The sequence below is a fragment of the Chiloscyllium punctatum genome, chromosome 19, assembly GCF_047496795.1.
Source record: "Chiloscyllium punctatum isolate Juve2018m chromosome 19, sChiPun1.3, whole genome shotgun sequence".
Lineage (NCBI taxonomy): Eukaryota > Metazoa > Chordata > Chondrichthyes > Orectolobiformes > Hemiscylliidae > Chiloscyllium > Chiloscyllium punctatum.
Genome location: NC_092757.1, coordinates 69,622,961 through 69,645,128, shown reverse-complemented (window position 1 = coordinate 69,645,128; position 22,168 = coordinate 69,622,961). Strand labels below are relative to the sequence as shown.

Here is a 22,168-nt window from a genome sequence, read left to right as displayed (position 1 = left end):
ACTCATTGAGAGAATACAGCACTGAATATTGACTATACTTAGAGTAGTCATTACGTGTATCACTGAAGATATTGTCTTCACATATTACATGTTCTATGATACAGTTTTCATGACTACAAAGAAATCAAGAATTGATTCTTATAATAAGTATTAATTAGCAATTATAAAAAGTTGTCATCTCATACTTCCATGCTCATAAGCTCACATCTAGATAGTGATATCCTAGAATTCTTAAGTTAGGATTCTAATTACTAATATTGATGAGTGAATTTGCTTCTGCTGTACAAAATATTCAAGATTTGGTCGGTGTAACTTGAGAAATGTTTTCAACCAGTTTCACTTTAAACCCACTCTAAACCCTAAAATCATCAGAGAAAAACATTGTGGTAAAGTATTTACCACAGTCTGCTGTTGATTAAGGTTATTGTATGTGGACTACACTGACGATTCTCCACCTGGTTGTCAGCTTCTTTAATTAAATGTCTCAGGGAAACATCACATTATGCTGTCTCAAATGAAAAAGTGTGTAAAATCAGGGGAAATGAGTCATTATCTACACAGACTAGACATATTTTAAGAGTCTCTAAGGAAACTTTATAACTTCCAGATTCTCTTACTGGAGACATTGTGAATCATAGGACACATAGAAAGTGTTGTAGTTTTGCTAATTTGTCTTATATGTGAACATGAGTCAATTGAATGCCACATTCTGTCTCATAACTTTGGCATTCCATACAGTTCTGTTAAATATAAATTTGCAAAGCATTAGATGTTTCTGTGACATCATAAAGAACATTCTGAGATAAACAAGTTGTAAAATCATAAGGTTATGAGAAATAGGAGAAAGAAAAGGTCAATTAGGACTTTAAGCCAGCATTTTCATTCAGTAAGATCATGGATATCAGATAGTGGCCTTAACTTCATATTTTCCTACCTGACCTCCCTTGAGGAGTAATTTCTTCATCTTAAATTGGAGACCCCTTATTTTTAAACTTAGTTCTAAATTTCCCCATGAGAGAAAATTCACTGAACATCTTCCTTAGAATCCGAAGCTTTTCATTAAGGTTATCTCTCATTCTTCTAAACTCCAAAGTGTATAGGCTCAATTTCTTCAATCTTTCTGCATAAGATAGCCCCTTCATTCCAGGAGTCAACCGAGTGAACCTTTTTCAAAATGCTTCCAATGTAAGTATATCCCTTGCTTTGCATATAGTACTCCAGGTACAGAATCACCAATAACCTGTACTGTTATAGCCTGACTTCCCTATATTATCATATTCCATTCACCTTGTAGTAAAGGACATATTTAGTTTAAATATTATTTAGCCTTCAATGCATTGCATATTAAGCATGAGATAATGATCAAGTAGCTTTGTGCTTCTGGGGAAATTCCTCCAGTGGTTTGGTTTTGTCTGGAGTTGCTTTTGATTAATTAATGCTCTTGGAAGCATGTAGCCGTTCACTCATCCCTGAATGACCTACACTGAGCTGATTTCTCCACATTGTAAATGGCCATTCTGTAACCAGCAAAATGCTGGAAAAACTTGAAAAGTCTCCCTCACTGGGGCCTCAACAGCATTATTTATCTGCCCTTCTCCGTGTAGCAGGCAGTCAACCTGCTTTCCAGCATGACTTGGAAAAAATTCCCTGTTCTGGGACAACTCAGCCCCCCCCATATTATATAGAACAGTACAGCACAGGAATGGGCCCTTTAGCCCATGATGTTATGCCAAACATGATACCAAACCAAACTAATCCCGTCCACCTGCCTTCGGTCCATATATCTCCATTCCTTGCATATTCATGTACTTATCTCAAAGTCTGTTAAACACCCCTATCGTAACTGACTCCACCACCACCTGTGGCATTGCAATCCACATTCCTACCACTCTGTTTGTAAAACAATTGCCCCTCAAATCTCCTTTGAACTTTACTCCCTCTCACCTGAAATGCATGCCCCCTAGTTTTAGACATTTCAACTCTGGGAAAAAGATTCGGACCGTCGACCCTATCTATGCATCTCAAAATTTTACAGACTTCTATCAAGTCTCTGCTCAGCCTCCCCCACTCCAGAGAAAACAACCTGAGTTTTTCTAACCTCTCCTTAATGCTTATACCCTCTAATCCAGGCAGCATCCTAGTAAACCTCTTCTGTACCCTATCCAAAAGCTCCCAATCCTTCCTGTATTGTGACTATCAGAATTAAATGCAATACTCCTAGTGTGGCCAAACCAAAGTATTATAAAACTGCTATTTTACATCCTTACTCTTGTATTCAATTCCCTAACCCCAGTAAAGGCAAGCATTCCATACACCTTCTTTATCACCCCATCCAATTGCATGGCCACTTTCAGGGAGCTGTGGACTGGAAGCCCAAGATCCCACTGTACATCAATACTGTTCAGGGTCCTGCCACTAACTGGATACTTTTCCTTAAGATTTGATCTCCCAAACTGCAGCAACTCACACTTACGCAGATTAAACTCTATCTGCCATTTTTCTGCCCATTTCTGCAACTGATCTATCCCCACTGCATCCTCTGACAGCTTTCTACAGTATTCATCACTCCACTGATCTTTGTATCATCTGCAAACCTACGAACCACCCCCCCCAAACCAAGGTCCCAGTACAGATCCCTGTGGAACACCACCAGTCATGGAGCTTTAGTCTGGAAAACAACCTTCCTACACTACACTCTGCCTTCTATGGGCAAGCCAATTCTGAATCCACACAGCCAAGTCATTGTGGATCCCATTCATCTTAATCTTCTGGATGAGTCTACCATAACAGAACATGTTGAAAGCCTTACTAAAAACCATCTAGACAGCATTCACTGTTCTACCCTCATCGATCACCTTTGTCACCTCCTCAAAAAATTCAATCAAGTTAGTAATATATGACCTGCCTTGCACAAAGCCATGCTGACTGTTCCTAGTTAGGCCATGCTTTTCCAAATATGCATAAATTCTATACCTAAGAATGCTCTCCAATAGGGTCCCAACCACCGAAGTGAGACTCACCAGTCTACAGTTTCTAAAATTATCCCTACTCCCTTTCTTGAATAGAGGAACAACCAGGACCTCTCCAGTGGTGAATGAGGATACAAAGATCTTGATCAAGGTCCCAGCAATCTCCTTTCTTGCCTCTTGCTTTAACCTGTTTTCGATGCCTTCAGGCCCAGGGGACTTATCCACCTTAATGCTCTTCAAGAGACACAACTCCACTTCTTTCAATGTCTAAAGTTTTTTTTTATCCATTCATAGGAGGTGGATGTCAGTGGCTAACCTTAACTTAACTTCCCTTCAGAAGGAGATAGTCAGCTGCCATTTTGAACTGCTACAGTCCATTGAATGCAGTACAGCCACATTGCTGTTAGGGAGGGAGTTCCAGGATTTTAACCCAGTAATGATGATAGAATGTCTATGTAGTTCCTACACTTGGAGATAGTGAGGACTGCAGATGCTGGAAAGTTAGAGTTGATAAAATGTGGAACTGAAAAAGAGCACAGCAGGTCAAGCAAAATCAGAGGAACAGGCGAGTCAACATTTCGGGCAGGACCCTTCATCAGGAACGATGTAGTTCCTATATACATGTCAGGGTGATCTGTAATTTTGAAGGGAACTTGCAGATGGTTGTTTTCCCAGGTAACTGCTGCTTTTGTCCTTTTGGTCCTGGATTTTGAAAGAAACTCAAAAATGAGCTTTGGTAAGTTAGCGCATCGATTAAGAATTGGCTAAAAGGCTGATAACAGGGTAGGAATAAATTGTTCATTCTCATGTTGGCAATCTGTGACTAGTGGGGTTCCACAAGAATCAGTACTGTTTCCCTGCTTTTCACAATATGTATGGCAATGATTTGGATGTGAGGAAAAAGTATAGTATTCCCAAGTTAATGAAACTAAGTAGGAATATATGCTGTGAGGAAGATGCAAAATGGCTACAAGACTATTGGAACAGACTAGGTGAGTGGGAAGAACATGGCAAATGTAATATAATTATCTACTTTGGTAGGAAGAACAGGGGTGCAGAGTTTATTATAAAAGTTAAGAGGTTAGAAAATGTAAACATATAAAGGTCAGGACTGGCAGTTAAACATCCAAGGATTTTCAACTTATCGAAAAGACAGGGAGGTGGGCAGAGTGGGCGGGGTTGCCTTATTAGTTAAGAACAAAATTAAACCTATGGCACTGAATGACATAGCGTCAGATGATGTGGAGTCTGTGTGGGTGGAATTGAGGAACCACAAAGGCAAAAAAACCATAATGGGAGTAATGTACCGACCTCCTAACAGTGGTCAGGACCAGAGGTGCAACATGTACCGGGAAATAGAAAAGGCATGTCAGAAAGGCAAGGTCACGGTGATCATGGGAGACTTCAATATGCAGGTGGACTGGGTAAATAATGTTGCCAGTGGATCCAAAGAAAGGGAATTCATGGATTGCTTACAGGATGGCTTTTTGGAACAGCTTGTCATGGAGCCCACAAGGGAGCAGGCTATTCTGGACCTAGTGCTATGTAATGAACCAGACTTTATAAAAAATCTTAAAGTAAGGGAACACTTAGGAAGCAACGATCATAATATGGTAGAGTTCAGTCTGGAGTTTGAAAGAGAGAAGGCAAAATCGGATGTAATGGTGTTACAGTTAAATAAAGGTAATTATGAGGGCATGAGAGAGGAACTGACGAAAATAGATTGGAAGCAGAGCCTAGCGGGGAAGACAGTAGAGCAAAAATGGCAGGAGTTTGTGGGTATAATTGAGGACACTGTACAGAGTTTCATCCCCAAGAAAAGAAAGATTATCCGGGGAGGGATTAGACAGCCATGGCTGACAAAGGAAGTCAGGAAATGTATTAAAGAAAAAGAGAGATCTTATAAAGTGGCCAAGAGCACTGGGAAATCAGAAGATTAGGAAGGCTACAAAAACAAACAGAGAATAACAAAGAGAGAAATAAGGAAGGAGAGGATCAAATATGAAGGTAGGCTAGCCAGTAATATTAGAAATGATAGTAAAAGTTTCTTTCAATACATAAGAAACAAACGACAGACAAAAGTAGACATTGGGCCACTTCAAACTGATGCAGGAAGCCTAGTGACGGGAAATAAGGAAATAGCAGGAGAACTTAATAAGTACTTTGCGTCAGTCTTCACAGTGGAATTACAATTAAAGGGAGTCAGGGGGCTGAGTTGAGTATGGTTGCCATTACAAAAGAGATAGTGCTAGAAAAGCTAAAAGGTCTTAAAATTGATAAATCTCCTGGCCCCGATGGGCTACATCCTAGAGTTCTGAGGGAGGTGGCTGAGGAAATAGCGGAGGCATTGGTTGAGATCTTTCAAGAGTCACCGGAGTCAGGGAAAGTCCCGGATGATTGGAAGATCGCAGTTTTAACCCCCTTGTTCAAGAAAGGATCAAGACAAAAGATGGAAAATTATAAGCCGATTAGCCTAACCTCAGTTGTTGGTAACATTCCAGAATCCATCATTAAGGATGAGGTTTCTAAATTCTTGGAAGAGCGGGGTCGGATTAGAACAAGTCAACATGGATTTAGTAAGGGGAGGTCCTGCCTGACAAACCTGTTGGAATTCTTTGAAGAGGTGACAAGTAGGTTAGACCAGGGAAACCCAGTGGATGTGGTCTATCTAGACTTCCAAAAGGCCTTTGATAAGGTGCCACACGGGAGGCTGCTGAGCAAGGTGAGGGCCCATGGTGTTTGAGGTGAGCTACTGGTATGGATTGAGGATTGGCTGTCTGACAGAAGGCAGAGAGTTGGGATAAAAGGTTCTTTTTTGGAATGGCAGCTGGTGACAAGCAGTGTCCCGCAGGGTTCAGTGTTGGGGCCGCAGCTGTTCACGTTATATATTAATGATCTGGATGAAGGGACTGGGGGCATTCTAGCAAAATTTGCCGATGATACAAAGTTAGGTGGACAGGCAAGTAGTACTGAGGAAGGGGTGGGGAGGCTGCAGAAGGATCTAGACAGTTTGGGAGAGTGGTCCAGGAAATGGCTGATGGAATTTAATGTGAGCAAATGCGAGGTCTTGCACTTTGGAAAAAAGAATACAAGCATGGACTACTTTCTAAACGGTGAGAAAATTCGTAAAGCCAAAGTACAAAGGGAACTGGGAGTGCTAGTCGAGGATTCTCTAAAGGTAAACATGCAGGTTGAGTCCGTGATTAAGAAAGCGAATGCAATGTTGTCATTTATCTCAAGAGGGTTGGAATATAAAAGCACCGTTGTGCTACTGAGACTTTATAAACTCTGGTTAGGCCCCATTTGGAGTACTGTGTCCAGTTTTGGTCCCCACACCTCAGGAAGGACATACTGGCACTGGACCGTGTCGTGTCCAGTGGAGATTCACATGGGATGATCCCTGGAATGGTAGGTCTAACATATGAGGAACGGCTGAGGATTCTGGGATTGTATTCATTGGAGTTTAGAAGATTGAGGGGAGATCTAATAGAAACTTACAAGATAATACATGGCTTGGAAAGGGTGGACGCTAGGAAGTTGTTTCCGTTAGGCGAGGAGACTAGGACCCGTGGACACAGCCTTAGAATTAGAGGGGGTAAATTCAGAACAGAAATGCGGAGACATTTCTTCAGCCAGAGAGTGGTGGGCCTGTGGAATTCATTGCTGCAGAGTGCAGTGGAGGCCGGGACGCTAAATGTCTTCAAGGCAGAGACTGATAAATTCTTGATGTCACAAGGAATTAAGGGCTACGGGGAGAATGCGGGTAAGTGGAGTTGAAATGCCCATCAGCCATGATTGAATGACAGAGTGGACTCGATGGGCCGAATTGCCTTACTTCCACTCCTATGTGTTATGGTCTTTTATGGAGCCTGGCTCACAGCAGTCAATCATGTAGGTGCAGTCAGTAATTATAAAAGCTAATGGTATATGAGCCTTTATCATATAAGGATTTGAGTACAGGAGTAGAAAAGTATTACTTCAATTACGTAGGTGCGTGATTACTCTGCACTTGGAGTTCTATGTTTAGTTTTGGCTCCATTACCTTCATAAAGGTATTATTTCCATAGAGGGAGTGCAACAAAAGTTCACTAGTCCTTTTCCAGGATGGCAGGATTGTTCAATGAAGAAATCTTGGGAAAACTGGGCCTGTATTAGATTCACAGTCATTGAGTCATACAGTACAGAAACACACTTTGGTCCAACCAGTCCATGCCGATCATAATCCCAAACTAAACTAGTCCCACCTGCTTACTCCTGGCCCACATCCCTCTTAAACTTTCCTATTTCTATCCAAATGTCTTTTAAATGTAATTGTGCCCACCTCCACCATTTACTCTGGAGGTTCATTCCACACACGAACCATCATTTGTGTAAAGAAATGCCCCTTATGTCTTTTTTAAATCTCTCTCTTCTCACCTCAAAAATGTGCCCTTAGTCTTGAAATCCCCCATACTTGGGAAAAGACAACTACCATTAACTGTATCCATACCCCTCATTACTTTATCAACTTCTATAAGGTCGCCTCTCAACCTCCTACGCTCCAGTGAAAGAAGTCACAGTCTGTCCAGCCTTTCTTTATAACTCAAACCTTCCGCACCTGGCGATATCCTGGTAAATCTCTTCTGAACATTCTCTAGCTTAATAATATCCTTCCTATAACTGGACAACCAGAACTGGATACAATGTTCTAGCAGAGGCCTCACCAATGTCCTGTACAGCTTCAGCATGACTTCCCAACTCCTGTACTCAAAGGACTGAGCAATGAAGGCAAGTGTACCAAACACTTTTTTAACCACTCTGTCTATATGTGATGCAAGCTTCAAAGAATTATGTACCTGCACCCTATGGGCCTCTGTCCCACAATACTACCCAAGGCCCTACCATTAATTGTATAAGCCCTACCTTGGTTGTTGTATCAAATGCAATATCTCGCATTTATCCAGATTGAACTCCGTCTGCCATTTTCCAGCCCATTGACCCATTTGATCAAGATTCCTTTGTAATCTTAGAAAACTGTCTTCACAATATACCACACCACCAATTTTGATGTCATCCATAAACTTACTAACCACACCTTCTATATTCTGTAGAATCTCAAAGAATGAGAAGTGATGTCATTGAAACCTTCAAAATAGTTAACATCCAAACAGGGTAGATGCAGGTAAGGTGTTTACCCTAATTGGGGAGTCCAGAAGCAGGGACACAGCTTCCAAACAAGGGGAAGATTCAGACGGACTGAGATGAGGCAGCATCTTTACCTGGAGTGTTGTGAATCTTTGGAAATCTCTATTCCAGAGGGCTGTGAAAGTTTATTATTGAGTCCGTCTGAAACAGGGACTTGCACATTTCTAAATACCAAATTCATAAAGGGAAATGAGGAAAGTTTGAGATAAAAATATTGAAATTAATGATCAGTCATGATTATATTAAATAATGGAGCAGGCTTAGTGGACTAAATGCACCACTCATGTTAAATAAACACCGAAAGAACTGCGGATGCTGTAAATCAGAAACAAAAACAGAAGTTGCTGGAAAAACACAGCAAGTCTATGAAGAGAAATCAAAGTTAATGTTTCAGGTCTAGTGACCCTTCCTCAGAAATTCCCCAATTCTAAGGAAGGGTCACCAGACCCAAAACATTAACTTTGATTTCTCTGCACAGATGCTGCCAGGCCTGCTGAGCTTTCCCAGCAACTTTTTGTTTTTGCCCCACTCATGTTCTCAAGTTCCAAGGCAATGCATCTTGTAAAGGTACACACTGTTGTCACTATGTATCAGTAGTGGAGGGAATGAATTCTGAAAGAGTGAAATGGGACCCTCATCAATAGGGCTGCTTTGTCCAGAATGGTGTTGAGTTTCCTGAGGAACTGTACCCATCCAGCAAAACAAAAGATATTCTGTCACACTCTTGACTTGTACCTTGAAGATAGCAAACAGGTTTTAAGGAGTCAGGAGGTAAGTTACCCAACTCTGACCTGCTCTTGTAACTGTACAATTAACATGCTCAGCGCAGTTCTGGTCAACAGTAGCTCCGCACACATCAGTAGTGGTGGACTCAGCAATAGTAATGCCATAGTGTGTGAAGGAGTGATGGTTAGATTCTCTTTTAATGGATATGGCCATTGCCTGGCACTTGTGAAATACGAATTTTAGTTACCATTTATCAGCTCAAACCGGACGCAGATTGGTTCAGTACCAAAGGAATCGTGACTGGTACTGAACATTGTGTGCAATAATCATCAAACATATCACTCTAAGTGTATGATGAAGGAAAGATCATTTATGAAAAGCTGAAGATGGACCCTACCTTGAGGAATTTCTGGAACTGAGATGACTGATCTCCAACAATCACAGACATTTTCCTATGTCCCAGGTAAGAATCCAACCAGCAGAGACTGATTACCATTGATTTAAGTTTTGCTGGGGCTTATTGATGCCATACTCAATCAAAAGCTGCCTTGATGCCAAGGGCAGTAACCATCACTTTGCCTCCTAAGATCAGTTCTTTTGTCCATGTTTGTACAAATACCACATTGAAGTTATGAGCTGAGTATGCCAGGTGGAACCCAAGCCAAGTTTCACTGAGCAGGTTAGGCTTGAGTAAAAACCATTTGATAATGGCGTCAACAACTGCTGATGGTTGCGAGTAGATCGATGGGACAGGATTAGCTAGGTTGGATTTGTCCTACTCTTTGAGGACAGAACATATGTGGATAATTTTCCACAGTGCTATATAAATGCAAATGTTGTAGCTGGACTGAATAAGCTTAGCTAGTGTGATTTGTTCTGGTACACAAGTCTTTAGTACAAATGCCCCATGCCCTTTGCAGTATCCAGTACCTTCGATTTTTTTTTGACATCAGGTAGGAGTGGATTGAATTGGCTGAAGACAGACATCTCTGATATTAAGAATTTCAGGAGGAGGCCAAACTGGATTGTCCACTCAGCACTTCTGGTCTAAGATGCTTTAAATACAACAACCTTGTATTTTGCATTGGTGTGCTGGGCTTCCCCATCAGTGAGGATTTGGGATGTTTGTGGAGTCTCTTCCTCTGAGTTGTTTGATTGTCCACAAATATTTAAGACTGGATGTGACAGGAGTGCAGAGTTTAGATCTGAAGCTATTCATGTTTTCACATGTCCTCAGCTCTCAGAAGTGACTGGGATATCATTAACAGGGGTAGTGCATCTGGCTACTCTCCAAACTAGCTTGCTGAATAGCAAAAAATTCTCAATTTAAATTTCAAATTGGGACTGTAGCCTGAACCTCAAGATATATTTTTTCTCATTGTTTTCTTACTGTGGCCTTGTTTAAAAAGTGGGTTCTTTTGGCAAGATAAAGTTTCTGATAAAGGGTATAAAGAAGACATTGTACCAATCCCTGCTCTTGGTCAGTCACTCCTACCAAAATTCACCTTTGGTGTACACCATTGTAGTGGTCCAAAAGGCACAAACAGCTGCCATTTCTATTCAAGGGATTGCCTTTGACTCCTCAAAGCTTGTCAGGATTCTCACTGGGCTGGTGGATGCAGCATGCCGTCAGTGCTCAGATGTGCATCCTCTAAGTTTTGCTGCTGCCAGTCGTGAATATCCAAAGATGGTATAATGATAAATTTAGTACACTTTTTAAGCACAGTGACTAAGGTAACAAAAGGCCAATAAATCCAAATTCAAACTACTGCAGTAACTGAAAATCTGTAATCGAAACAGCTGGAATTCAATTCCAGAAAGCATGGACTCAGTAATTTAAACAGAATCAGGAAGAAAAATAGAGCTAATGTTTGAGGTTGTGATAACTCTTCATCAAAAAGATTAATACAATGTTTTAGTGGCAGCTGCTATACTTATTGGTTATGATATAATGGCATAGCATTCTGTCATGATGTGAACAAATTAATATAATTCTTATAATACCATCATGACACCATGTTAATATTTGAATAGTTCACATAAATGGACTGTACAAGTCACCACTGCCACATTAAATGACCATCCCACGGAGCAAATGGTGTATAGCATGATTAATGATAAAGTGCTATCAATCAGTAAAGCTAGAAGGCTGACAAGATTAGAGTGGTGCTGGAAAAGCGCAGCAGGTCAGGCAGCATCCCAGGAGCAGGAAAATCAACGTTTCAGCAAAAGCTTTTCATCAGGATTCGATTTTCCTGCTCCTGGATGCTGCCTACCTGCTGTGCTTTTCCAGCACCACTCTAATCTTGACTCTAATCTTCAGCATCTGCAGTCCTCACTTTTGCCTAGAAAGCTTTCAAGCTACTTTCCTGAAGCCAAGGCTACAATATAAGAGCAACAGTGGAGGTCCACAAAGGAATTCTGCAAATATCAGTTAGTAACTCTTCACTGATGTTTGCTCAATCATCCACTGAATCACTTGTCAAAATAACCTGACCCAGTAAGAGGGTGATAAGCAACACTTCTCTAGGTTCAGGTGGCGTAGACTGTACTCAAATTACAATTCATGCCCCAATTGTAAATATCATTAACTTAAGAGAAAAAAATTTCATTCGGTGAATATTTAGCTAGTGTGTGGTCAATCATTTTGTCATGCATTTCAATGGCCAGGATCTGCCATGTTTGAGCAAACACACATATTGTACACTAGACCTGATGGTATATTCGAGAGAGACTCAGGGTTCACTTTCTAGCAATCCCATCGGTCATCATTATACTTAGACTCACAGTACCACCAAATGTTTAGAGACCACTGATATTAGTGTGTTTGCAATATTAAGACATGACAGAAAGAGAGAAGGCACTCTACTGTATAAGGAATTCAAGATCTTAGAGCAACCTTGCAGTATTGTTGTAAAACTGCACATCACTGAATATAAAGAGCACATTATGGGCAGAGTTAGAACACTAAACTGAGAAAGCAGATGGATATGAATGCACAAAGAATGTAGATTAGCCTTTGCTTTATGTAACAATGATTGAGAGGCTGGTATATAGGTCATTCTGCTGAAGACAACTGTTGCAACCCTCTGTAACCTCGAGCTATAGGAAATCACATTATGGAAAACCGCTATAGGAAATCGCACTATAGAAAATTGTTATACCCATTCAGTAGAAAATTTGCTTTATCCAAATAGCATCCACAATTCGTCAATTTCATTGTAGCTAGTTCTTGTTGATGAAATATGCGATATATGAGAACAACCTGTCTCTATGATTACCATATTTGGCATTATTTGGAATTGATGTATAATAAATTAAGTTACTTTGAGGGCGGCACGATGGCACAGTGGTGAGCACAGCGCTAGAGACCCGGGTTCAATTCCCACCTCAGGCGACTGACTGTGTGGAATTTGCACATTCTCCCCGTGTCTGCGTGGGTTTCCTCCGGGTGCTCTGGTTTCCTCCCACAGATCAAAAATGTGCAGGTTAGGTGAATTGGCCATGCTAACTTGCCTGTAGTGTTAGGTGAAGGGGTAAATGTAGGGGAATGGGTCTGGGTGGGTTGCGCTTTGGCGGGTCGGTGTGGACTTGTTGGGCCGAAGGGCCTGTTTCCACACTGTAAGTAATCTAATCTAAAACTTTGAAATCTAAGCATGAAGATAATTCCTGACTATGCCTTATATTCCATAAACCAATATTGTTTCTGATATTCCCTACACATGGATCAATGATCAACTTTCACAGCAAGTGTTATCATCAATGTGGCTGCAGTGGTATGAAGGTATAGACACATCAAGGAGGTTCAAACTCACCAGAGAGTCCAGAAACAACAATAAACTTCAGTGGCTGCTGAACTACTGTCATATGAATACGTCACAGCCGACGGTCCCCTGAGGATGTAAAGGAGGTTTAGGAGGGCCAGAATCTATCATCCAAAATATTGTTTCCTCCAGATGAATGAGAGGCCATGCCACCACAGATTATGAATGTCCCAGGACACCTTCACACACCCATATCAACTGCTGGACCTGTAACCTGAAGACATGAGTGGCCACCTGTCCCAGTGGCTGTCAAGGTGATAGCTGTGCTAAACCTTTACAAAACTGGCTGCTTCCAAGAAGCCACTGGCGATCTGTGTGTGATCTCACAATCCTCGACCCACAAATTTTTCAAGAATGTTACCAATGTAATTTGTGCCAGATCACACCATTTCACCACAGTTTCCCCAGAGGAAATCAGTGCTGCAGCCCAGGCAGTAGACTTTGCCAGCATAGCTGGCATTCCCCCAGGTATACTGTACCATAGACTGGACACATGTTCTATTGAGAGCAACATATCATAACACAGCCAACATCATCATGAGACAGGTGTTCTGTTCCATCAATCTGTAAGTTATCTGGGAATCTTGAAAGTTGCCAGGATGCATATATCCCTAAGAACTCTCACATTTCTGCTTCATTTCAAGGGCCAAAAGCCTTACAAGGATGGTTACTAGGAGATAAGAACTACCCTCTGCAACCATTGCTGATCACACCATTACGCAAGCCCCTGATTGAAGCTGAGCATTAATGCAATGCTGCCCTTCCTGTGACCAGAGCCTCATGGAACAGATGGTAGAGCTGCTAAAGGTGAAGTTCCGATGCTTAGATCAGTCTGAGGGGTCCTTGCAGTACACTTCAGATGGAGTGTGCCATACAATCCAAGCAAGCTATGCTCAGATGAAGAAGGGATGTGGTGGATGCTGAAAAGTTGGGAGAGCAACAACTGTCTTCCAAGTAGGAAGATGAGGACATTGAACAAAAGGAACATCATCTCCTGGATGATAGAGTGCTGTAACATTAGGCACAACAAACCAGACAGTTCTAGTAGATGAGAGCTGGATATCGTGGCCATACATGACTGTAAATTTGTTGCTGATCAAAAGACAGAAGGTCCTTGTCTGTTTCCAGAAGTAAATGCAGTGTTTCTTTGTCTTTTCACTTTTGCTGCTGCTGAATAAAAGTGAATATTTTCAACCATTTGAAGGCTCTCCAGTGTATGACTGTCTCACTTTGAACAATTTAGAAGATGCTGCACTATGCTGAGCACTAAGAAAAGAACAGCACTCTCTTTGAGGGGGTTCCAAGATTGGATGATGTCACAGATGTAAGAAGCAAACTATCTGTGTGGTTTGGTTCTTACTAGTGACTGTTAATAAGACAGGTAAAATAAAATATGTAAAATAGCAGTACATTTACAAACATAAGCTTGTACTTATAGCAAAGTATCAACTGTGCCACCCCTGTACCCTCTAAAGTATTTCCTTTTTTATTCCCCTCCCACTAGGTAATGCCTCCTGGTTGGCATTACTTGACTGCTTTTTTGGCTGGGCTTCTATTGTAGGAATAGCTAAAAGGATATCAAAAACAATTATATTCTATTCCTATATCTGTCAGATTTGGAGACAAATATGCCATCATCAAGAAAGCAGCTGTAGTGGTTACTGTGAAAAATTTTCTGACTGCATTCAAGGCTTCAGGGTCATGATTGAGTCTGATCATAAAGTTTTGCTCTCCTTTCTGGATGAAAAAGTATTGTTAAAAATACTCTTCATGTATAACATAATCATCTCAAACTTATGAGTTTCTTAGACAAGACTCAAAATGTCTAAGGCAAGAATCGGATGCCAGCAGATGATCTTTCCAGAGTCACAGGTGATGTATTCAAAGGTAAGGAGTAGGAGGTTTAGACAGAATGTGAGGAAAACCTTTGTCACCCAGATGGTGGTGAGAATTTAGAACTCATTGCCTGTGAGGGTGGTAGAGGCAGACACACTCATAATACTTAAGAAGTATTTAGATATACACTTGTAATCCCAAGACCTACCAGGCTTGGGCCAAGAGCTGAAAAATGGGATTAGAATAGTTAGGTGGTGGTTTTTGATCAATATGGATGCAGTAGGCAGAAGGGCCTTTTTTTGTGCTGTAGATCTCTGTGACTGTGATGAACTTACTTTGAACAAAAACAACCCTTCTATATCATCGAAGATTTACTAGTTTTGATGATTGATTAGTAATTCCCCATTCATTATAGAATGACATTCTTCAGAGGATTCAGCAAGGACGCTTGGGTCTAACCAACTATAGAGCAAGAGCTGGTGGGGATATTGGTGGCCAAGGGTCTCAACACAGTTGGATCCTTGGGGTTTACCATTGAGCAGAAATTGAACGAGAGTAGCCATCTAAATACTATGACCACAAGAACAGGTCAGGGGCTAGGAATCTGCAGCAAGTAACTCACCTCCTGATTCCAAAGCCTACAATCAATTTACAAGGCATAAGCCAGGAGGGTAATGGAATACTCTCCAGTTGCCTGGATGAGTGCAACTCCAATATCACTCAAAAAGATTGTTGCCATTCAGGACAACATTAGATTATTTATCCCTGATTTATGGAGGGACTTCTTTTGGAAGCAGTTCAGAGCAGGTTCACTAGGCTAAATTTGGGAAAATTTGAGCACATAGTGTCTACTCATTGAAATTTGCAGACTTTATTGAAGTTATTGAAACATTTAAGGCTCTAAGGAAATTCAACAAAATAAATGATGGGAGGATGTGGAGGGATCCAGAACTAGGGACAAAGGTTCAAAATTAGGCACCTCCCATTGAAGACAAAGAAGAGGAGGAATTTCTTCCCTCAGAATTCTTATACTTCCTTTCCACAGAAGGAAAGTGGAGGCGAGGTCATTGAAATTTAAAGGCTGATTTGAAGAAATGTTTTGATCAATAAGGGAGTTAAGAGTTTTCAGAGCATGTAAAAAGTGGCACAAGAACCAAAATTAGATCAGCCATGATTTTATCAAATGGCACAGCATCCTTGATAGGCTAATTAGCCTACTATACCAAATTAACCTTCCAGCTAAAATTTCTGAACCGTGAAGTCATTCTGATAAATATGCACTAGCATCCATGACTAGTATCCAGGATTCACTTTTCCTACCTAAACTGTGGTGACCAAACCTGGGTACAGAACTCTCATCATGATATAATCACAGTTTTATAAAGATTCACTGTATAATGTCCATTTTTGTATTCAACACCTTTATTTATGAAACTTAAAATTTCATACATTTTGCTAATCACTCCCACAATATTGCCTGTGACATACAAAGATCTCTGATCCCGATGTGCTCCCTTAGACTCTACTTCCTAGACCTGCACCATTTAATCTATATTGCTTCTCACCATCATTTCTGCCAAATCTCTCTGGTACCTAAGAGATGAACTTATAATGCAGCTGAACACAATTAAGTGGAGTCAGGAAATGCCTGCCGTAAACTGGTCCTCAACACCAATTAGGCATGCACACTGGACCAAGTTGTTAAGTAACTAGACTGCAAAAGACACAAAACCATACTAAAAGTTAGCACATGGCCATTAAGTTGATCTATTTCACTTGCACAATATAGCATGTAATGTGTAGTCTATTCAACTACATTGAATGGCACCAATGCAAATCTCTACGGAAATAGAAATACAAAAAGTGCAGGCTAGTATCTTTCCGTTCCCTGAAAGGCACAGCACACAAAGGTAAGTATTTCATGTGGTTTGGTTCTCAATTATTTGTCTGGGTGTCACTGCCGATGAACTGCATGTCCTCTGATAACCATCAATTTGTCAAGAATGAACATTTAAGGAGGTCAATTCAATACTGAATGGCACTGCTCAGATCAAAACAGTACAATATATTTACAGATCTTATCATGTTATTTCACCTCATGGTAGTGAATATAATGTTCTGGAACATTAATTAAATGTATTTTTAAAAGGTTTTCTTGCATTGGTCATATGATCAGGTGAGTGCAGGCACAATTCGTTTTCTGTGGTTGAACAGTGTATCATTGCTAAGCAGCAGTGGTGCAGTGATCATACTTTTCGTATGTTATTTTGAGGTGATGTGGTTTTTGCTGTTGTTGTGTGACTGACGTGAGTGTTTTAGTCCTGTCAGGATGCAAATGAATTATTAGTTTCTTGGACTTGTTCAAGCAATTTTTATTGCATGATTGGAAGGGATAATAGATAAGGTTTATTGTCACTTTCTAACATTCATGCAATAAGGACTGTGAGGGTCCCAAAAATGTGTTGTTCACTCTAAGACTTGCCCTCACCAGTTTAAAGATAATTGTACTTATTGTACCATTACTAACCTACATCATTGTTTTTTACACTGTTAAGCTGTGCAACTGCACTTCTGGATTGAAACAGACTGGGATGAATTCTAACATCAGATTTCATTGTGCGTTGACTTCTTTTTAACATAGAAGAATGAGTAACATTTCTTGTTTGGTGCATTGACTGAGATGAATTCCTGCAGTTAAGATTAATGGGAAGTTATATGTTAAGAAATGAAGAAGTCAGCTGGCCAATAGAGATGTTGTTTCACACAAAGCCTGTTCTGTTTAAAACAGAGTACAGAGGTACAACAACCATCTATGTGATAGGAGTGAAAAATTGGATAAATGTTGGAAGATGTGACTTAAAACATTGAATTGGTCTTGCATGATCCCTATAGTAATTTATTACATTTCAATAACTCTCACAATTCCTTAGAAGCTAAGCAAACAAATAGGATCTGAGTGCACTTTGTCTGATAATGTATAAAAAGCTTGTACATGTTTATTGCATTATTTAATAATATAACATTACAGTCATAAAAGTGGTGGATTTGAATCAGTTTCATTCCATACATGTACCACCCTCTGTGTGAAAATGTTGTCCCTTAGGTCTCTTTTATATCTTTCCCCTCTCACCCTCAACCTATGCCCTCTAGTTCTCGAGTCCCCGACCCCAGGGAAAAGACTTTGTCTATTTATTCTATCCATGCCCCTCATAACTTTGTAAACCTCTATAAGGTCACCCCTCAGCCTGCGACGCTCCAGGGAAAACAGCCCCAGCCTGTTCAGCCTCTCCCTGTAGCTCAAAGCCTCCAACCCTGGCAACATCCTTGTAAATCTTTTCTGAACCCTTTCAAGTTTCACAACATCTTTCCGATAGGAAGGAGACCAGAATTGCATGCAATATTCCAACAGTGGCCTAACCAATGTCCTGCACAGCCGCAACATGACCTCCCAACTCCTGTACCCAATACTCTGACCAATAAAAGAAAGCATACCAAACGCCTTCTTCACTATCCTAACTACCTGCGACTCCACTTTCAAGGAGCTATGAACATGCACTCCAAGGTCTCTTTGTTTAGCAACACTCCCTAGGACCTTACCATTAAGTGTGTAAGTCCTGCTAAGATTTGCTTTCCCAAAATGCAGCACCTCACATTTATCTGAATTAAACTCCATCTGCCACTTCTCAGCCCATTGGCCCATCTGATCAAGATCCCGTTGTAATCTCAGGTAACGTTCTTCACTGTCCACTACACCTCCAATTTTGGTGTCATCTGGAAACTTACTAACTGTACTTCTTATGCTCACATCCAAATCATTTATATAAATGACAAAAAGTAGTAGACCCAGCACCGATCCTTGTGGCACTTCACTGGTCACAGGCCTCCAGTCTGAAAAACAACCCTTTCAGCCAATAAATCACTTTTCTGAGTTTCCTTCTGCTTTTGGATCTTTCTGTTCCATTACACATGATTGACACCTGACTGTTGTCATTGGCAGGTATCAACATTAGGAACCAATGGTATTGCAGCTCTTAGCTTCCTGATTTTACATTTGTCTACATTATACTTTGGGTCACTTAGACTGGGATTTATATGGCACAGACACTGCCAGTATCAGATGATAAAAAGTGGGAGTCTGGAGTTTCTGAACATGAAGGATCTTCAGAGTTTCATAAGGGATATTTGCAGCTGGGATAAACCATTTTTGCTTTTTTTAAACTATTCTACCTATATACAGTTGCAGTGGTTTGTTTTGAGAGTTTGGGGAAGGCATATTTCTTTCAAAGACTTTTAAAGACTTTTAAAAATTGGTCATCAGAAGATAATCAGGATCTTAAAGTACATTTCCACTGCCTAGTCAAGTTGAGAAAGACTTAACAATGTGTTATGATTATTTATATAATTTCTATAGCAGAAGGGATGGAGATGGACAGTGTTGTCTGATAAGAAGAGTATGACACTGTTGGATCAAGAACAATATGGAGAATTATGTCCCAATGATCAGCGCTCAGAAACTGTTGCATGAGCTATCAGACGAAATCATATCATTCAAGTCTTTCCATTTTGGAACATCATTTAATATCACAATCTTTCCTTCCTCTCTGCCACTTTTCAATAAGGAGGGAGGTTATCGTTGCAATTCCCATCTTACAATGTACCAACAAATGTGCACTTTATAATTCTCAATGAACATGCCAGGCAGGCATCACCACCTGTGTAAATAATTCTGTACCAATAGAACCCCTTTCCTTGTATGACTATAGATTCTGTGATTAACAAAGTATCTATCTGTTCCATATCTATTTTAACAGTATGAAATCCAAAGTAAGCAGAAGACTGCCAACAATCATTTTAGTACCACTTTTGACAGAGCTTTTACACATGCCACTAGTTCATCTACTGCACTGCTTTTCCTTTTTAGGGCCATCAATGATGGCTGTCTACTCAAGTCCTACAAAACAGCCAAAGAACTGCGTTGACCATTATCTCAAGACATATTACTTCTGGCAAAAAGTGAGGACTGCAGATGCTGGAGATCAGAGTCGAAAAGTGTGGTGTTGGAAAAGCACAACCAGTCAGGCAGCACTGGAGTGTGGAGGCTGAGGGGTGACCTTATAGAGGTTTACAAAATTATGAGGGGCATGGATAGGATAAATAGACAAAGTCTTTTCCCTGGAGTCAGGGAGTCCAGTACTAGAGGGCATAGGTTAAGGGTGAGAGGGGAAAGATATAAAAGAGACCTAAGGGACAACTTTTTCACGCAGAGGGTAGTATGTGTATGGAATAAGCTGCCAGAGGATGTGGTGGAGGCTGGTACAATTGCAACATTTAAGAGGCATTTGGATGGGTATATGAATAGGAAGGTTTTGGAGGGATATGGGCCGGGTGCTGGCAGGTGGGATAGATTGGGTTGGGATATCTGGTCAGCATGGACCGAAGGGTCTGTTTCCATGCTGTACATCTCTATGACTCTACGACCTGAGGAGCAGGAGAATTGACGTTTCGAGTACAAGCTTTTCATCAGGAATCCTGATGAAAAGCTTATGCTTGAAATGTTAATTCTCCTGTTCCTCACTGGTGCTGCCTGACTGGCTGTGCTTTTCCAGCATAATACTTTTACAAACAGCTGTTTCCTTTCTTCACATCTGAGGCTTACTCTTGTTCAGATTTTAATGCCTCTTACTTTCTAATTACAGTATTCATTGCCCATCGTTAGTTTCTCTCAAGAAGGAGGTGGTGAACTGACTTCTTGAGCCATTGCCATCCATTTGCTGTAGGTAGACCCACAATGCCATTGCGGATGCAAGTGTTCAGGTTTTGACCCAGTGACAGTGAAGGAATAGCAATATATTTCCAAGTCAGGATGGTGAGTATGTTGGAGGGGAACTTGTTGGTCCTGGTATTCCCATGTGTCTGCTGCCCTTGTCCTTCTAACGATGGTGGTTTTGGAAGGCATTGTCGAAAGAACCTCGGTGAATTTCTGTAGTGCATTTTGTATCTGTTACAAACTGCTGCTTCTGAATGTCAATTGTGGATGGAGTGAATGATTGTAGATGTCATGTCAATGACATAAGTTGCTTTTCCCTGGATGGTGTTAAACTTCTTGAATGTTGTTGAAGCTGCTTATCCAGTCATATGGGGTGCATTCCATCACATTCCTGTGCATTGTAGATGGTGGGCATGTTTTGGGGAGCCACAATGTGAGTTTTTCACTACATGGTGTTATGGACTAGGCCAGACCACATTCTTAAGCAGGCAGTCCAGACCATAACTTTGCAATTTGTTTTGCTAAGTGTACAGTGAAAATTACCCCAAGTAAGTTAGCTAGGTTGAATACCAGGTTTTAAAACAGACAAAAATTTATTCACAAAATTACACAATTAAACACAAAGAACAGAATAAAATTCACCTATAGAACTTCGTCTGTCCAAACTAGATTTAATTATGCTATTCCAAATGTACACAACAGTCCCAATAAGCAAACCCCCTGAAACACAGTTAAAAATGAAACAAATACTTACAAGTTGAAATTAGAACGGTAGAAGGAGAGAGAGTCTAGCAGACTGTTTCCACACAGGTAACTCCTACCTAGTTCTAGACTGAATGGCTCAGCTAGAAAGCTGACCAGATCCTTTTCATTGTACAGGTCACTTCTAAAACATGACCACTTTGGCCGGAAGTCTCATCTACTTACATATAAACAAGAGGCCTCTCAAAAGCCTTTTCTTCTCTCTACCAAACTAGCCACCTCGGAGCCGGGAGGGTTTTATGACTCCTCTGATAAAAATCAAGAACACAATCCTTGAGAAAAGGAACAGCTTTTTAGAAAAACAGGACCAGCTTTGTGCCAATGGTCCCTAGCTCTCTCTGGTCTTGTAGCAACAGTATTTATAGTGATAATCGAGTTCAGTTTCTGGTCAATAGTAACAGCTTGATAGTGGGGGCTTTCACAATGGTAATATCATTGAATATCAAGGGGCAATAGTTAGAATCTCTCCTGTTTGAGGTGGTTATTGCCTGGTGTGTTGCCTGAATGTTACTTGCCACTTGTCAGCCCAAACCTGAATTTGTCCGGGTCTTGCTGCATTTGGATTATCTCAGTATTTGGGGAGCCATGAATGGCACTGAGCATTGTGCAATCATCAGCAATCATCTCCACTCCTGACTTTATGATGGAGGAAAGATCATTGATGAAGCAGCTGAAGATGGTTGGGTGGAGGCACAACTTCTTGCTTCATCAAAGAAAATGACAATCTAAGCTTTAAATAAGTGCCTTTTTGCCTGGATGCCAATGCTTGCAGACTAATCTGCTTGCTGCAAGACATTTGCCATATTTGGCCATTCTTGAAATATTAGAGAGAAAGTTTCATGCAATGTGCAGTGAAGTATGTGAGATTCAAGTGAGTAAGTCAAGTGCTGCTGCTTCCTTACCTGTCTAGCCCCCAGATGTTCAGCATGAACTATCTATTTAAAAATCCACAGCCCACTCTTTAGGCACTGCAACAGCTTGCATCCATTTCACAAGGGAATTACACCAATGACGGCTCCTGGAAACTTTTACATAAATACCTCTGCTGACCACCAGTGGGCTTAAATCACTCCTTTGTAATATAACAGCAGTGCAACTCA

The 22,168-nt window shown here is 40.8% G+C and overlaps 1 protein-coding gene across 1 annotated transcript in view; it reads right to left on the bottom strand.

Moving 5' to 3' along the window:
* LOC140491451 (protein ABHD15-like) overlaps window positions 1–22,168 on the bottom strand; it is a 41,188-nt gene that overhangs the window by 5,740 nt on the left and 13,280 nt on the right. The gene's annotated exons all lie outside the window — the stretch shown is intronic.